A 15,787-nucleotide genomic window follows, 5' to 3' on the forward strand; every position below is an offset into this window, starting at 1 on the left:
AAGCTGCTCCCTGCAGAGATGCCTGCCCTTCCGCCAGGGCCTCTGTGGCCATGTGGATGGTCCACGCCGGGGGCACTGGGGTTGGCAGGATGGGAGTGGTGAGAACCGCTGCGTCTCTACCCCACCCCAGCCGGCCCCACGCGCCCTGCCTGTGCCCCTGCCCCATGCCCAGCCACGCCTCCTCCCCTGGACACACCCTCTCGCGTGGCAGCTCCCACTGCCACCTGGCTGCACGGTGGCTGCGCTGTGCCCTGCTATGCAAACCGAGGCTGACCACGGCAGCGCCCACAGCGGCCCCACCAACCAGGTGAGCCGTCACCCAGTGCCAGGAGCCACAGCGGCGAGGCCAGCCCAGAATGTGTTCCAAAGCAGCACGCTTCTGAGAACAAAGGGAAGCAAGACTGACAATAATGCTGAGATGACAGGCTCACCTGGAGCTTGCTGGGCAAAGCAGGACGTGCGGTCACCCTAAAAAAGTGTGTGCACTTTCCAAAACAGCTAGCTCCCGCCAGAAGCAAATGCAGGTTTTCCAGAAAGCATCCCAGATCACGAATTCCACAAAGTTCGGCCAAATACTCAGAATAAAAAATTAGCTTCTAAATAAAGTATCAGTAAGCATAAAGGAAGCAGGCCACCAGGAGTGAGAACCAGGAGAGGCACCAGATTTAGAACAACAAAGACTCACTGGCATCAACACAGAGCACAGAGTAATTATGCGTAACTGTATTTCTAAAACAGAATGTGTGATTACATAGTTCATAAGTACAATTACGTGTATAATTTAAAAAAAAAAATAGAAAACAAAGAAAAGTGAGCAAAAAATAAGACACTATAAAAATGAGAAGCCGGATTTGGAAAAGACTTTTTAAAAAATAGAACTTTAAGTATATACAAATCAAAACCACAATGAGACACTCACGAGGATGGCTGGACTCGAAAAGATGGACAATAGCAAGTGTTGGCAAGGATGTGGGAAAACAGTGCCCCGTGCACTGCCGGTGGGGGTGTAGGCTCTGGGGCCCCTTCAAAAGACCACTCTGGCAGCTTCCCAAACGTACACGAAGTCCCCATATGACCCAGCAATCCCACATAGATACCAAGGAGAAATGAAAATGTGTGCTCACTCAAAAACCTGTACGTGAATGGCATCAGACAGAGAGCGGAAACAACCCAGATATAATCCATGAGTGGATAAAAAAATGTCACGCATCCCTACAACAGCAAGACTGTGCTCGCCATGACACGAACCTTGATGTCACCAAGCTAAGAGAAGCCAGACACAAAGATAGCACACTGTGGGACTGAGTTCACCTGCAGTGTTCACAGAGAGGCGCACCCCCAGAGACAGAGCAGTGAGGGGAGCCCAGGGGCTGGGGGAGCATGACAGGAATGACCGCTGATGGGCTGGGGGCTTCCTTCCCTTTGGAGTGATTAAAAATTCTGGAATCAGACAGTTGTGACCTTATATGAGTATACTTCAAAAAGGTTTATTTTATGATGTGTGAATGACATCTCAATAAAAAGAAATTATATAAATTTAGAATTAAAATCAAAATAAGGGAAACAGGTGATTCAAACCAGCTGAAGAAACAAACGCTAGACTGAAGATGGATGCAAACAAAGGTGGCAGCATGGAAGCAGAAGCAGATGGAGACACAGAGCGCAGGGCTGGTGGCTCGGGGAACCAGGTGGAGGGCGGGCGGTGTCAGAGGGCTCCCAACAGAGTCCCCAGAACTAAGGGCAGATGTGAATATACACAGAAGCATAAAGTACTGCAGACAAAGTGAGGGGATGACCTGAGTTTGGATCCAAACAGATGCACTAATGAAACTGCAGAACAAAGAGGGTGGGAGAGAGTGCTCACAAGCATACACTTGTCAGGATCCAAATACAAAAATAAATTAAAAAAATTACACAGTTGGAGAAATGTGAACACTAAGTGCATGTCTCAATCTACTAACAAAGGATTTATTTGGAGGGTGAAATGGTATTATGATTAAGTTTTATGTTCAGGTACCTACAGATGAAATGATATGCTGTTTGGGTTTTGCTTCAAAATAATCCAGTTTGGGGTGGGGGTGGACAGAAGGTACAGATGAAGCAGGACTGTCCAGGTGTGGATGATCACAGAACAGGCACATGGCGGCCATCACTGGATGCAGTTTACAGTTCTCTCTACTTGTGGGTAAGCCTGAATTTTCCATAATGAAAAAGATTTTAAAATTATAGCCAATGACCCTCATAAAAATAAAAGAAGATTCCTTTTAAAACAGCAAATTAGATTCAGTAATAAAAACTATAATACACCAGGACCAAACAGGGCTAATCCAAGACTGCACAGTTCATTTAACATCTGAAAATAAGTCAATGTAATTCACCACAGTAAGAGAATAAAAACCATACAATCATTTCAACAGTGCAGGAAAAACATCTGATATAATTTAACACCCATTCATGATAAAAATTCTCAGCAAAAGAAAACTTTGTTAACCTGATAAAGGACACATAAGAACAGCCTACAGTCAGTATCACTCATGCTTCATTACAAAGGCTGAAGACCGTCCTCCTAAGATCAAAAGTCTGTCCCGTCACTTCCAGTCAGCTGCATGCTGGAGTAGGAGCAAGAAGCAGGGGGTCCGATATGAGACACAGGACACACATAAACTGAAAACACAGATGTGAGACTGTCTTCACTCATGTTGGATGTGTGGGATAAAATCCTAAGGAATCTACAAAAACTACTAAAAATAATAAGTGAATTTAGAAAAATCACAAGATACAAGACTAATTTAAAAAAGCAACTGAGGCACCTGGGTGGCTCAGTCAGTTAAGTGTCTTCGGCTCAGGTCATTATCCTGGGGTCCTGGGATCGAGCCCCACGTCGGGCTCCCTGCTCAGTGGGGAGCCTGCTTCTCCCTCTCCCTTGCCCCCTCTGCTCTCTCTCCCAAATAAAATATTAAAAAAATAATAAAAAACAATTATTTTTGTATATACAATAATTGAAAAACGAAAATTTTTAAAATTCTGTATTTAACATAAAATATAAAATACAAAATAGAAAACAGAGATACCTTTAAAAAATATGTCCAAGACCCGTACACTGAAAACGGAAACACTGCTAAAGAGATGGAGTTCTTGATTTGGAAAATCCAATATTGGTAAGATATCAGTACTTCCTGAATTGAATTGATCTACAAATTCAATGCAATTCTAATCAAAATCCCAAAATGCTCTTTTTGCCATAGCTGATAAGCAGAGCTGAAAATCTGTACGGAAATACAAAGAACCAGGAATAAATAAAATTACAGTTTACCCTTGAACGACACAAGGAAGTTAGGGTGCTGACCCCCATGTACTTGAAAATCTACATTTAACTGCTGACTCCCCCAAAACTTAACTACTGTTGACTGGAAAATGCAGCAGATCTTGAACAACACGGGTGTGAACTACACGAGTCTACTTATACACAGAATTCTCCCCCCACCGCTAACTACAGGGCAGCACTGTAAGTGTATTTTCTCTTCCTTAGGGTTTTCTTAACATTTTCTTTTCTGTAGCTCACTTTATTGTAAAAATACAGTATATAATAAATGTAACACAAAGTGGATTGACACATATTTTATAGTTACACAGATTTTTTAAAAAAGCACAGTTGGAGGACTTACAGTGACTTCTGCTTCTGGCCATGATGGAGTGATGGGGGTGGGCTCACCTTCTCACATCAGACAACTAGTATCCCAGATAAAACATATGGAACAATGTTTTCCAGACCCCGGACAAAAGAACAGGAAGCATGGGGCAGTGATCCAGGACACGGAAAATGAGTGAGGTGGGCCCTGCGGCCGACAGGCTTGTCACCTCGAGCACAAGCTACCGTCCTGGGAGCAGGAACGTACACAGACCTGGTGCCCCCACTGGGCAGGTCTGGCTAGAATCAGAATCTACAGGACAGAGTACTGGAGAAGAAGAAGCTCCACGGAGCCCAAGAGATCTGTACAGGGTTCCCTTACTGTCTGTGGCTGATGGATCAGGTAAGTTTAAGGAAAAAGCTGATGGAAGACCAGGGCTTGGAGGGCCGGGACTGGCTTGTGTTCCCAAGAGGAAACAGCAAGGAAAATCCTCAGAAGGGCACAAACTCAGCAGGAGGCAGAGAATAAAGGCAGCTCAGGAACCACCCTCACAAAGCCTCAGCACAAGCCCCAAGAGGGGGAAACTGAAACTAATTTAATCACATCCCAAAACAAGTCTCAACAGTGCTTACAGGAAGTAACAACACCCTGCACCCAATAAAGTGAAATTTGAGATGGCTGACATCAAACATAAATTACCAGACACACAAAAAAGCAGGAAAACGTGACCCCGAACCAGGAGAAGACCATTAATAGACATAGACCCAGCTACGACACAGACGGTAACATTAGGAGACAAGAACATTAAAACAGGCATTACGAACACAATGGTATAATTTGAGGAGGTAAATGAAATGATAAACATGATAAGCAGGACAAACTATAAAAAAAACCTAGGGGCACCTGGCTGGCTCAGTCTGCCTTCAGCTCTGGTCATGATCCTGGGTCCTGGGATTGAGCCCCACATTGAGCTCCCTGCTTAGCGGGGAGTCTGCTTCTCCCTCTCCCACTCCCCCTGCTTGTGTTCCCTCTCTTGCTGTCTCTCTGTCAAATAAATAAGATCTTTAAAAAAAAAAGATCTGAATGAAATTTCTAGAGATATAAATACAGTATTTGAAACCAAAAATATACTGGATGGGGTTGACAGCAGTTTAAACACAACAAAAGAAAAGATCAATAATTATGAAGACATAGCAGCAGAAATAAAACAAGAGGAAACATGGGGCGCCTGGGTGGCTCAGTCATTAAGCGTCTGCCTTCAGCTCAGGTCATGATCCCAGGGTCCTGGGATCGAGTCCCACGTCGGGCTCCCTGCTCTGCAGGAAGCCTGCTTCTCCCTCTCCCACTCCCCCTGCTTGTGTTCCCTCTCTTGCTGTCTCTCTGTCAAATAAATAAATAAGATCTTTAAAAAAAAAAGATCTGAATGAAATTTCTAGAGATATACAGTATTTGAAACCAAAAATATACTGGATGGGGTTGACAGCAGTTTAAACACAACAAAAGAAAAGATCAATAATTATGAAGACATAGCAGCAGAAATAAAACAAGAGGAAACATGGGGCGCCTGCGTGGCTCAGTCATTAAGCGTCTGCCTTCAGCTCAGGTCATGATCCCAGGGTCCTGGGATAGAGTCCCACGTCGGGCTCCCTGCTCTGCGGGAAGCCTGCTTCTCCCTCTCCCACTCCCCCTGCTTGTGTTCCTGCTCTTGCTATGTCTCTGTCAAAAAAAATAAATAAAATCTTTAAAAAAAAAAAAAAAAAAAAAGGAAACAGCAAGGAAAAAAACTGAAAAATTTAAAACTTACGCATCAAATGACACTATTGGGTGAAAGACAAGATGCAGAATGAGAAAAAATATTTGCAAATCATATATCTGATAAGGGGTTAATATCCAGGATAAACAGTTCTACAACTGAACAACTACCCAACTCACAGATGGACAAAGGCCTGGAACAGATACACAAATGGTCAAAAAGCACATGGAAAAGGCTTGACGTCATTAATCATTATAGAAGTGTGAACCAGAAGTACAAAGAGAGATCACTTCATCCCCACTAGGATGGCTAGTATTAAAAAGTCACAGTAAGAAAGGGAAAAAGTATTAAGATACGCAAACACTGAAGGTGTGTTCCTAACAGCCTGACGATGCTGAGCATCTTAGGTGCCTATCTGCCGTTCGCAGCTCTTTGTGAAATATTTTCCTGTGCTCCTGCTTGTTCGGGCAGTTCTTTTTTTTTTTTCCCCCTAAGATTTTATTTATTTATTTGATAGAGAGAGAGAGGCAGTGAGAGCAGGAACACAAGCGGGGGAGTGGGAAAGGGAAAAGCAGGCTTCCCGCGGAGCAGGGAGCCCAATGTGGGGCTCGATCCCAGGACCCTGGGACCATGACCTGAGCCGAAGGCAGACACTTGATGACTAAGCCACCCAGGCACCCCTGGGCAGTTCTTAATACTGAGTTCTGAGAGCTCTCCACATATCTGGAAACAAGGCCTCTATCACATACTTGATTTGCAAGTATTTTCCCCCAGTCTTAAGCTTGTCTTTCTCTTAGCAGTGTATTTTGAAAAGCATAAGCTTTTAATTTTAATGAAGTCCAATTTACCAATTTGGTTTTTTATGGATTATACTTTTGGGGTTATGCTAAGAAATCTTTGCCTAACCCAAGTCACAGAGATTTTCTCCTGTGTTTTCTCTTCTAGAAGTTTTACCACTTTATGTTACATATTTAGATCTTTGAAATACTTAAATTCATTGTTTTGCATATGAATATCTAACTGTTCTAACACCATTTGCTGAAAAGACTATCCTTTTCAACAAAGGATAAATGCCTTTGTAGCTCTTGAAAATTAGCTGTATGCAGACATACATACATGGTTTATGTCCACACCAAGGTTTGTACACAGCGTTGACAGCAGCTGTTTACCTGGATATAAATGTGTTAACCTCCTGGGAGCCTGGAGTGTCTTCTGTTCTGATGAGGCGACTCTGGGTGGGCTCCTGGGCGGGGACTGGTCACCAGAGAGACCGAGCTATGATCCCAAGCAGGCATTTTCACCCCTGCTCCCCATTCTCCAGAGAGGGGGAACGGGGCTGGGGATGCAGCGAACACCTGATCACACCTATGTGATAAAACTTCCATAAAAATCCCAAACTTGTGTGGGGTTCAGGGAAGCTGCAGGTTGGTGAGCACGTCCACATGCCGGGAGGGTGACGCACCCCAACTCCACCAGGACAGAAGCTCCTGTGCTTGGGACCCTCCCAGGACCCACCCTGCATGTCTCCACCCGGTTGTGGACAGAGACAGGATAGAGGCTGTGGATCCAGCTTCATCCGTATCCTTCATCACACCCTTTGCTAAGCGATAAACGGAGGCCTGGGGGTCAGCACTCCCCTGAGTTCTGTGAGCTGCTCTAGCAGATCAGAAGATTCCAGAAGGGGCTCCTGGGAACCCCATTTGGAGCTATGTTGGACAGAGGCTGTGGGTAACCCGGGGACCTGCCCCATCTGGGGGTTACTCCTGAGTGGGGGGCAGTCTCGTGGGACTGAGCCTTTCCTGGTGGGATGTGACACTAACTCTGGACAGATGGTGTGAGAAGTGAGTTCAGTTGGAGGACACCCCACGTGGGTTGGAGAACTGGTCATGGGGGGGAAAGCACCCATACATTTGGTGACCAGAAGTGACGTATTCTGTGACTAGAGAGTAAGAGTAAAGGAGAAATGGGAGAGTTTCCCTAGACACACAATTAAACCTGCTTTTTTAAAAGGCAGGGATTGTCAGATTGGATAAAAAGGCGAGACTAGGGGCGCCTGGGTGGCTCAGTCGGTTAAGCGTCTGCCTTCGGCTCGGGTCATGATCCCAGGGTCGTGGGATCGAGCCCCGCATCGGGCTCCCTGCTCAGTGGGAAGCCTGCTTCTCCCTCTCCCACTCCCCCTGCTTGTGTTCCCTCTCTCGCTGTGTCTCTGTCAAATAAATAAAATCTTTAAAAAAAAAAAAAAAGGCGAGACTATCGCCCACAAGAAATAAACTTTAAACATAAAGACACAAACAGGTTAGAAGCCAAAGGACGGAAAAGGTGCACCATGCTGATACTAATCAAAAGAAAGCTGCAGTGGCCGCATTCACATTAGAGGGAGCCTGGGATGACGTGCCAGGGACAACAGGGACACTGCGTAAAGTGACAATGGGCCAAGTCACCGGACATGCACATACCAAAAGAGCTAAAGGGAGACAAGATGGGGTCACAATCATAGAGATTTCAACACATCTAACTGAACAAGCAGACAGAACATCAGTAGAGCTAACAGAAGCTTTAAAAACACTATTACCACACAACCTAACTGACACTTACTGAACTGTTCAGCCAACAAAAATAGAATACATATCATTTACAGATGGACACAAAACATTCATCAAGATCCATTGTTCTCAGGACAATAAAGCAAACTTCAATGAATGTGAAAGAAACAAAATCAATCAAAGAAAGGTCTCTGACAAGGGAGTTGAACAAGAAATCAACAACAGAATATCTGGAAAAATCCAAATTGTTTTCAAATAAATAACCCTTCTATATTAAGCCAAGGGTCAAAGGAAAAAATCACAAGGAACAGTAAAGCAAATTTAATCCCAAAGTAAACAGAGAAAGGACAACAAAAGAGAAAAGATGTGAAGTCAGTGAAATCAAACACTGGTTCTTTAGAAAGATCAATAAGATCAAAGACAGAAATCACCAACACCAGGACCGAAAGAGGGGGTACCACCCTAGATCTCACAGGAAATAAGGACAATAAGGAAGTACATAAATAACTTTATGACAATAAATTCAGCAACTCAGATGAAACAGACAAATTCCTGGAAAGACACACATTATAGAAACTCAATAAAGAGGTAAGCCAAATATCTATTTAAAAAATTGAACCTGTAGTTAAAAACCTTCCCCAAAAAGAAACTTCTAGGTCCACCTGGCTGCACTGGTGAATTCTACCAAACATTAAAGAAAAAGAACCAGTGAAACACAAACTCTTCCATAAAAGAAATACTTTCCAGCTCTTCATGAGGCAGTATTACCCTGATACCAAAATCAGAAAGACACTACAAGAAGACTCGTGTCCCTATGATCACAGAAAAACTTCAACAAACTTAGCAACTTCTTAAAACTTTAGCAAATCAAGGGGCACCTCGGTGGCTCAGTCAGTTGAGCATCTGAGTCTTGATTTGGGCTCAGGTGGCAATATCGTGGAGGCGTGCTCCACACTTAGCAGGGAGTCTGCTTGAGATCCTCTCTCCCTCACCTTCTGCCCCTTCCTCCCCACCCTCATGTTCTCCCTCTCTCTAAAATAAATAAACATTTTTTTAAAAAACAAACTACAGATATCATACCCCGAGTAAGTGGGGTGATCATGAGAGTAAAATATTAACAGAATAACGGAGGAAAGCCATGGTCACACTACATAAAGACACGTAACAACACCTCTATCCCCACTCATGACAAAAGTGCTTGACAAAGCAGAGAAGACAGGTCCCCAGCCTTCCGAGGACGCCTGGGAAGAACTACGGCCACAGCACAGTGCACCGGGGTAGAGAGAGCGCGTGCCCTGCAGAACGGCGCCCCAGCTGCGCTCCCACCAACGCTGTGCTGCAGCCCAGGCAACAGGCAGATGGCAAAGTCAGGGGACACTGCCGTCCTTCACCAAAGGCACAGTCATCCGTGTAAGAAAGGTCTTAGGGCCTCTACTGAAAGACGCTGGTCGTGCAGTGCAGCCGTCCTCCCGCGCTGGCCACCGCCTCACTCCCCAGTGCTCACGTTCCCACTCCTGGACCACGCTGTCCTCTGTCCTCTGCAGGTGGCCAGGTGGGCCCTTCCCCCTCCAGGGCTGGAAGAACCCACCCTCTTCCTTCCAGGCTAACATCTCGTTGTAGGCTGACCCTGGCCCTCTCTCAAGACTCTCGGGGCAACACTGAGGGATGATGGAGATGGTAAGAGCTAATACTTACTGAGTGTTTACCATGGGCCATCTTTTAAGAGTCAGACCTGCATTATCTCACTTAAAGCAAGTGACAGGGGCCCCTGGGTGGCTCAGTTGATCAAGCATGCGAGTCTTGGTTTCAGGTCATGATCTCAAGCCCCAAGTCAGGCTCCATGCTCAGCGTGGAATCTGCTAAAGTTTCTCCCTCTCCCTCCACCCATGCTCGCTCACTCTCTCTTTCTCTCAAATAAATAAATAAATCTTTTAAATAAATAATAAACCACATGACAATCTTTTGAGGCCGGTTTACTCTGCCTTTTCTCCACAGAGAGGCTAAGAAACCCATCGCAGACACACAGGCATGAACGGGGAAGGGGGGAAACAAGAGCGTGGGAAAGAGGCAGCCTGACAGCACAGCGATTCCCACCACGAATGAACGTTTGCAGACCACAGGCTCGAGCACCCCTACCAAACCCAAGATTTTTGTTTAAGAAGTGCTGAAAACAAGGGATAAAACATAAAAATTACAAGGGACAGAGGAACGTGTTTAAACAACACCAGAGTGATGAAATCAGCAAAATCCAGATTATGGGAAATTCTTCAGGACAAACAACCCAGTTTCCTTAACAAACAATTTATACTTGAATCCTGACCTTAATTAGCAAACTATATATGAACATTTTTTAGACAATGTGAGAAATCTGGATACAGAATATTTGATATGAAAGATTATTGTTAGTTTTAAAGCTGTGATAAAGGCATTGTGGATACAAGTTTTAAAAGACTCTCATCCATCCAAGATACTTACTGAAATATGTCCACGTGAAATGTGATTTCTGATATTTGCTTGAAAATAACTGAGTGGGGATACTGATAAACACACGGCCATGACTTGGTACCTGCTGAAGGGAGTGCATTTCCTAATCTCTATTACAATACTTCCATAAGAATTATTTTAAGAAAAGGGGCACCTGGGTGGCTCAGTTGTTAAGCGTCTGCCTTTGGCTCAGGTCATGATCTCAGGGTCTTGGGATCGAGCCCCACATCGGGCTCCCTGCTCGGCGGGAAGCCTGCTTCTCCCTCTCCCAATCCCCCTGCTTGTGTTCCCTCTCTTGCTATGCCTCTCTGTCAAATAAATAAATAAAATCTTTTAGGGACGCCTGGGTGGCTCAGTCGGTTAAGCGTCTGCCTTCAGCTCAGGTCATGATCCCAGGGTCCTGGGATCGAGTCCCGCATCGGGCTCCCCGCTCTGCAGGGAGCCTGCTTCTCCCTCTGCCTCTGCCTCTCTCTCTCTCTATCTCTCATGAATAAATAAATAAAAATCTTAAAAAAAAAAATAAAATAAAATCTTTAAAAAAAAAATAAAATCTTTAAAAAAAAAAATTATTTTAAGAAAAAAAACTTAGACTGCTGACTTTTCAAGAGAAGCGATGGGAACCAGGAGACAAAGGAATGATACCTTCAAAGTTCTGGGGAAAAAAAGGCCAAACCAGAATTCAGTACTCAGTGAAAATATTCCTGCAGAAATTGATATAAAATAAAAACACTGTCAGACAAATCAAACACAGAATGTGTCACCAGGTGGCCTGTACTGAGGAGAATGCACAGGGGGGGTCCTTTAGGCAGAAATCACACAACCCCCCCGGAGAAGTTCAGTAACGCAGAGAGGATAGTAAGCACAACAGAACAGTAATGGTCGGGGTGCGGAGCGAGGTGCCTGGGACACCCATCGCACCTAGGCGCCGGTGCTTCCGGGCCCATTCAGCGGAATTAACTAAAACCATCAACACACACGCAAACCTACATGCATATACATGGTGAATACAAAGCACGGTTCACACTGATACCTCCAATCTCAACCCAACATCCCAGGATCATTCTAGCCTCCCTTTTTCCGTATTTGTAACTTCTCTCTCCAACAGTGAGAAATCTGGCTCCCACTATCCTTAAAAGGTATACTCATTTGCTCAATCCTACAATATCCAGAAAGTAGTTTCAGAATACTAACCCATATCACCAAGGAAAAACAAGCTTTCAAAGTAGAGAGAGTAGTTTATAAAAGCATGTCTTTGGGCTTGCAGGTTTAGCACTGTGTCCAAGTTTCTTGGGTCAGTCTTCTCTCTTAAATGCAGCTATTTTATTCATTTGAAATACAATTAGGTTCACTTGTTTCTGATGATAACACAGCACAGAACTAGAATAGCAAAACCACATCTCGAGGAGGACATCAACACCAAGGCAAAACCGACAGGACTTCCTTAACTCCAAAATGTAAGCACAGAGAACAAACCAAAAATATATACAAGGCCCATGTGGTATTAGATGCGTATGGGAAAAAGCAGCCCTGGGCACGTGATACACTGAAACCCCGAAGCAGCCAAGAGGTGTTCACTGGAGTCCCGAGGACCACGCTGCTCAAGCCGGGGGTGTTTCCCGCACTGCGGCGAAGCAGATGTGTGTCAGGGGTCCAAGGGAAGGTCCAAAGAGGCTGGGGCAGAACAACCAGCCAAAAACTTCCTTCCAGGGCAAAGATCTGCATGAAAGAAACTGTGGGAACAGACTAAATTGAGCAGCTTGGGGATCAAAGAAGCAAAGAGAGGACAGGGTTGAGAAGGGGCCTCAGAAAGCCAGCCACTGCTCCAGAACGTCAGGACGAGGGCCTCCGGAATCCGCAGCTCCGTAAGAGCCAGGAGAGCGCTGCCCAGTTGTCCATGTCAGACTGGTCAGAGCTCTGGGATTAATGAAAGGCTCACAACAATCTGAGGAGCACTTACTCAGAAAACGACTGGGCCGCTGTTAAGAAGAGCAACTTGTGACATTTGACCTGCCATCCTTCTTCCCCATGGGAGCTGCGAAAGCAGCAGCCCCACAGAAAAGTCCCACGCGACAGCCCTGCCACTATTTGACCTTTGTCACAGGTCCCTGGAAAAGCCCCATTCATAGGGCAGGGCTGTGATGTGACCTGACTCAGAGCTTGCTCTGTGAGGAAAAACCCTCTCCCCAAGGAGTTTGTTAAAAAATTGCAGCTGGGGCGCCTGGGTGGCTCAGTCGTTAAGCGTCTGCCTTCGGCTCGGGTCATGGTCCCAGGGTCCTGGGATCGAGCCCCGCATCGGACTCCCCGCTCCACGGGAAGCCTGCTTCCCCCTCTCTCTCTGCCGCTCCCCCTGCTTGTATTCCCTCTCTTGCTGTGTCTCTGTCAAATAAATAAAATCTTAAAAAAAAAAAAAATCGCAGCTGTTTGTTTTCAACATCACAACTGCCTGAAGCTGCAGTACCAGGCAAGGCCAGCAAAGAGCCTGGCCAGAGGTTTAAAAGGAAGATCTGGGGAACAAGAGGTCTATGGGGAGCTTTGAAAAGCTCTGACAAACTCCTGGAGATGCAGAAGGACATGCATGTGCAGAACTGTGCACGCGCCCAGGAAAGACCTGGATGGACACCCCAATCGCTCCCTCCTGGCCGCCCCTGAAATGCTGTGCAAACAGAGGGTGAAGGTGAGGTCAAAGTGCTCAAGGACAGAGGGTGAAGGCGAGGGCAAAGTGCTCAAGGACAGAGGGTGAAGGCGAGGGCAAAGTGCTCAAGGACAGAGGGTGAAGGCGAGGTCAAAGTGCTCAAGGACAGAGGGTGAAGGCGAGGGCAAAGTGCTCAAGGACAGGGGTGAAGGCGAGGGCAAAGTGCTCAAGGACAGAGGGTGAAGGCGAGGTCAAAGTGCTCAAGGACAGAGGGTGAAGGCGAGGGCAAAGTGCTCAAGGACAGAGGGTGAAGGCGAGGGCAAAGTGCTCAAGGACAGAGGGTGAAGGCGAGGGCAAAGTGCTCAAGGACAGAGGGTGAAGGCGAGGGCAAAGTGCTCAAGGACAGAGGGTGAAGGCGAGGTCAAAGTGCTCAAGGACAGAGGGTGAAGGTGAGGGCAAAGTGCTCAAGGACAGAGGTGCACGCGCACACAGCCCCTAGCAGAGATGGCAGACACACCTGGCATTTAAGGAAGGCATTAAAGGAAATCTCTGACCAATCCTTAACTGACCACTAAGCTACCCAAGCAGAGACTTCAGTGGCCAAACACTACAAGGAACACAGGCTTTCTAGAATTCGTTCAGGAAAGCCATGAGAGAAACAGACTAAAACAAAATGAGACTCCAGCAATAACAATAAACATGAGAGGGAGAAGGATCTGATGTCCAGTTTTCAACAAAACCAATGTATTACAAAACATACAAAAAAAGCAGGAAAGTATGGCCTATACATGGGGGAAAAAAAAGTCCAAAGAAACTGTCCCTGAGAGGGCCCAGATGTTGGACTTACTAGACAAAGACTTTAAATCAAGCATTAGAAATCTGTTGACTGAATTAAAGGAAACAGTGTATAAAGACAACATATAAAATAAGGAATAACAAGCCTCACCGAATAAATATCAATACAGACAGAAAAATTATAGAAGAGAACCAAGCAGAAGTCACGACATTGAAATGTAGAAGTACAAGGGGAACATTCACTAGAGGAGTTCAGACTCATGCAGAAGAACCAGCAAACCTGTAGACAGGTCTGCAGGACAGTCGGACGGGAAGCCGGCAGAGCTGCGGAAGACCATCCACCGCCCTGCTGAGCAGCTACACAGACACCCATCTCACCCACACTCCCCTCACCTGCACACAAAACACCACATGTGAGGCCAGGAAACAAGCATTACTATGTTCCAAAGGGCCGAGACTATACAAGTATGTCCTTCACCCACAATGCAGTTAGATTATAAAACAGTAACAGAAGGGAATTTGAGAAATCAATAAATATTTGGAAATAAAAGTACATTTCTAAATAATCCATGTGTCAGAAAGAAATTACAAGGGAAATCAGAAAGTATTTTCATCTGCGGGGCACCTGGGTGGCTCAGTCGGTTAAGCGTCTGCCTTCAGCTCAGGTCATGATCCCAGGGTCCTGAGATCAAGTCCCGCATTGGGCTCCCTGCTCACGGGGAGCCTGCTTCTCCCTCTTCCACCCCTCCCCTGCCTGGGCTCTCTTGCTCTCTCTCTGTCAAATAAATAAATAAAATCTTAAGAAAAAAGTATTTTCATCCAAATGAAAGTAACATCACAACAAAATTTATAAGATGCTGAAGTGCTCAAAGAGAAATTTATAGCTTTCAATACCTGTATTAGAAAAGAAGAACCTCGAATCAATAACGTAAGCACTTCTTCAGAACATTCCACCCCAAAACTGTAGAATACATTCTTTTCACGTGCATATAGAGGGCCACAAATCTCAGTAAATTCCAAAAAACTAAAAGCATATAGGAGTGCTGACTCACTATGTTGTATACATGAAACTAACATCACACTGTATATTAACTAGAATTTAAACAAAAACTTAAAAAAACCCTGAAATCATACCATGCATGTAAAAAAAAAAAAAAAAGATAATGTAAGCATTCACCTTAAAAAATACTGCAAAAAAGGGCAGGAAAAGAGGCAATAATAAAGATTAGAATGGTATGAATGAAATGAAAAACTGAGAAAGGATACAGAATATCAACAAAACCAAAAGTTGATTCTTTTAAAAGACCGAGAAAACCAACAAATCCTTAACTAGATTAACCAAGACTACAAGACAAAGTTTGCGAAAATGTGGGAACGTTACCACTGATTCCTCACAAAGTGGAATATAAGAAAATACTATGAACAACTTGGTACCAACAACTTCAACAACTCAGGTACAATGGAAAAGTTCCTAGAAAGTAGTAAGTTACCAAGAGTGACTCGGGAAGAATTAGAAAACCAGAATGGACCTATAACAAGTACAAAAATTGAATCAGTGATTTAAAAATCTTCCTGCAAGAAAGTCATAGGCCCAAACGGCTTCACTTGTGAATTTTTTCAAGCATTTACAGAAGAAATACTACTGATACGTCACAAACTCTGAAAACAGAAGAGGATGGGATACTTTCCAGCTCAGTCTAAGAGACCACATCACCTCTATCCCAAAGCCAGACAAAAACAGCAAGAAGAACTACAGATCACTAGATACACAAAGGAGGCCCCAGTGTTTCCCACAGCACAAGAGGACCACAGGGAAGGAAGCACCAGGAAGCCAGAAAATGTTGTCTAAGTCATATCTCCTTACATTAAAAAAACCTTAAAAAAACAAAAAAATTAGTATTATATAAAAATGCAACAGACAGAATAATGGGCCCCTCAGAAGTCCATGTCC

At 44.8% G+C, this 15,787-nt stretch overlaps 1 protein-coding gene across 8 annotated transcripts in view; it reads right to left on the reverse strand.

The window, feature by feature from the left end:
• The window catches only part of ZBED4 (zinc finger BED-type containing 4), a 35,830-nt gene that overhangs the window by 6,676 nt on the left and 13,367 nt on the right, over positions 1–15,787 (reverse strand). Inside the window, exons 2-3 of one of the 8 annotated variants that reach the window (XM_064590457.1) lie at positions 6,552–6,747; positions 2,022–2,191 (exon numbers count right to left, since the gene is read on the reverse strand). The exons of 4 other annotated variants lie outside the window; for them this stretch is intronic. The gene's annotated coding sequence lies outside the window, so the exon portion shown is untranslated. Of the gene's footprint in view, positions 1–2,021; positions 2,192–3,071; positions 4,261–6,551; positions 6,748–15,787 lie in introns of those variants that run through there. 3 more of the 8 variants (XM_064590458.1, XM_064590456.1, XM_064590459.1) reach the window with 3 other exon arrangements.

Source organism: Mirounga angustirostris, unplaced genomic scaffold, assembly GCF_029215605.1.
Source record: "Mirounga angustirostris isolate CCGP_5_RB_7025 unplaced genomic scaffold, mMirAng1.0.hap1 SCAF_5, whole genome shotgun sequence".
Lineage (NCBI taxonomy): Eukaryota > Metazoa > Chordata > Mammalia > Carnivora > Phocidae > Mirounga > Mirounga angustirostris.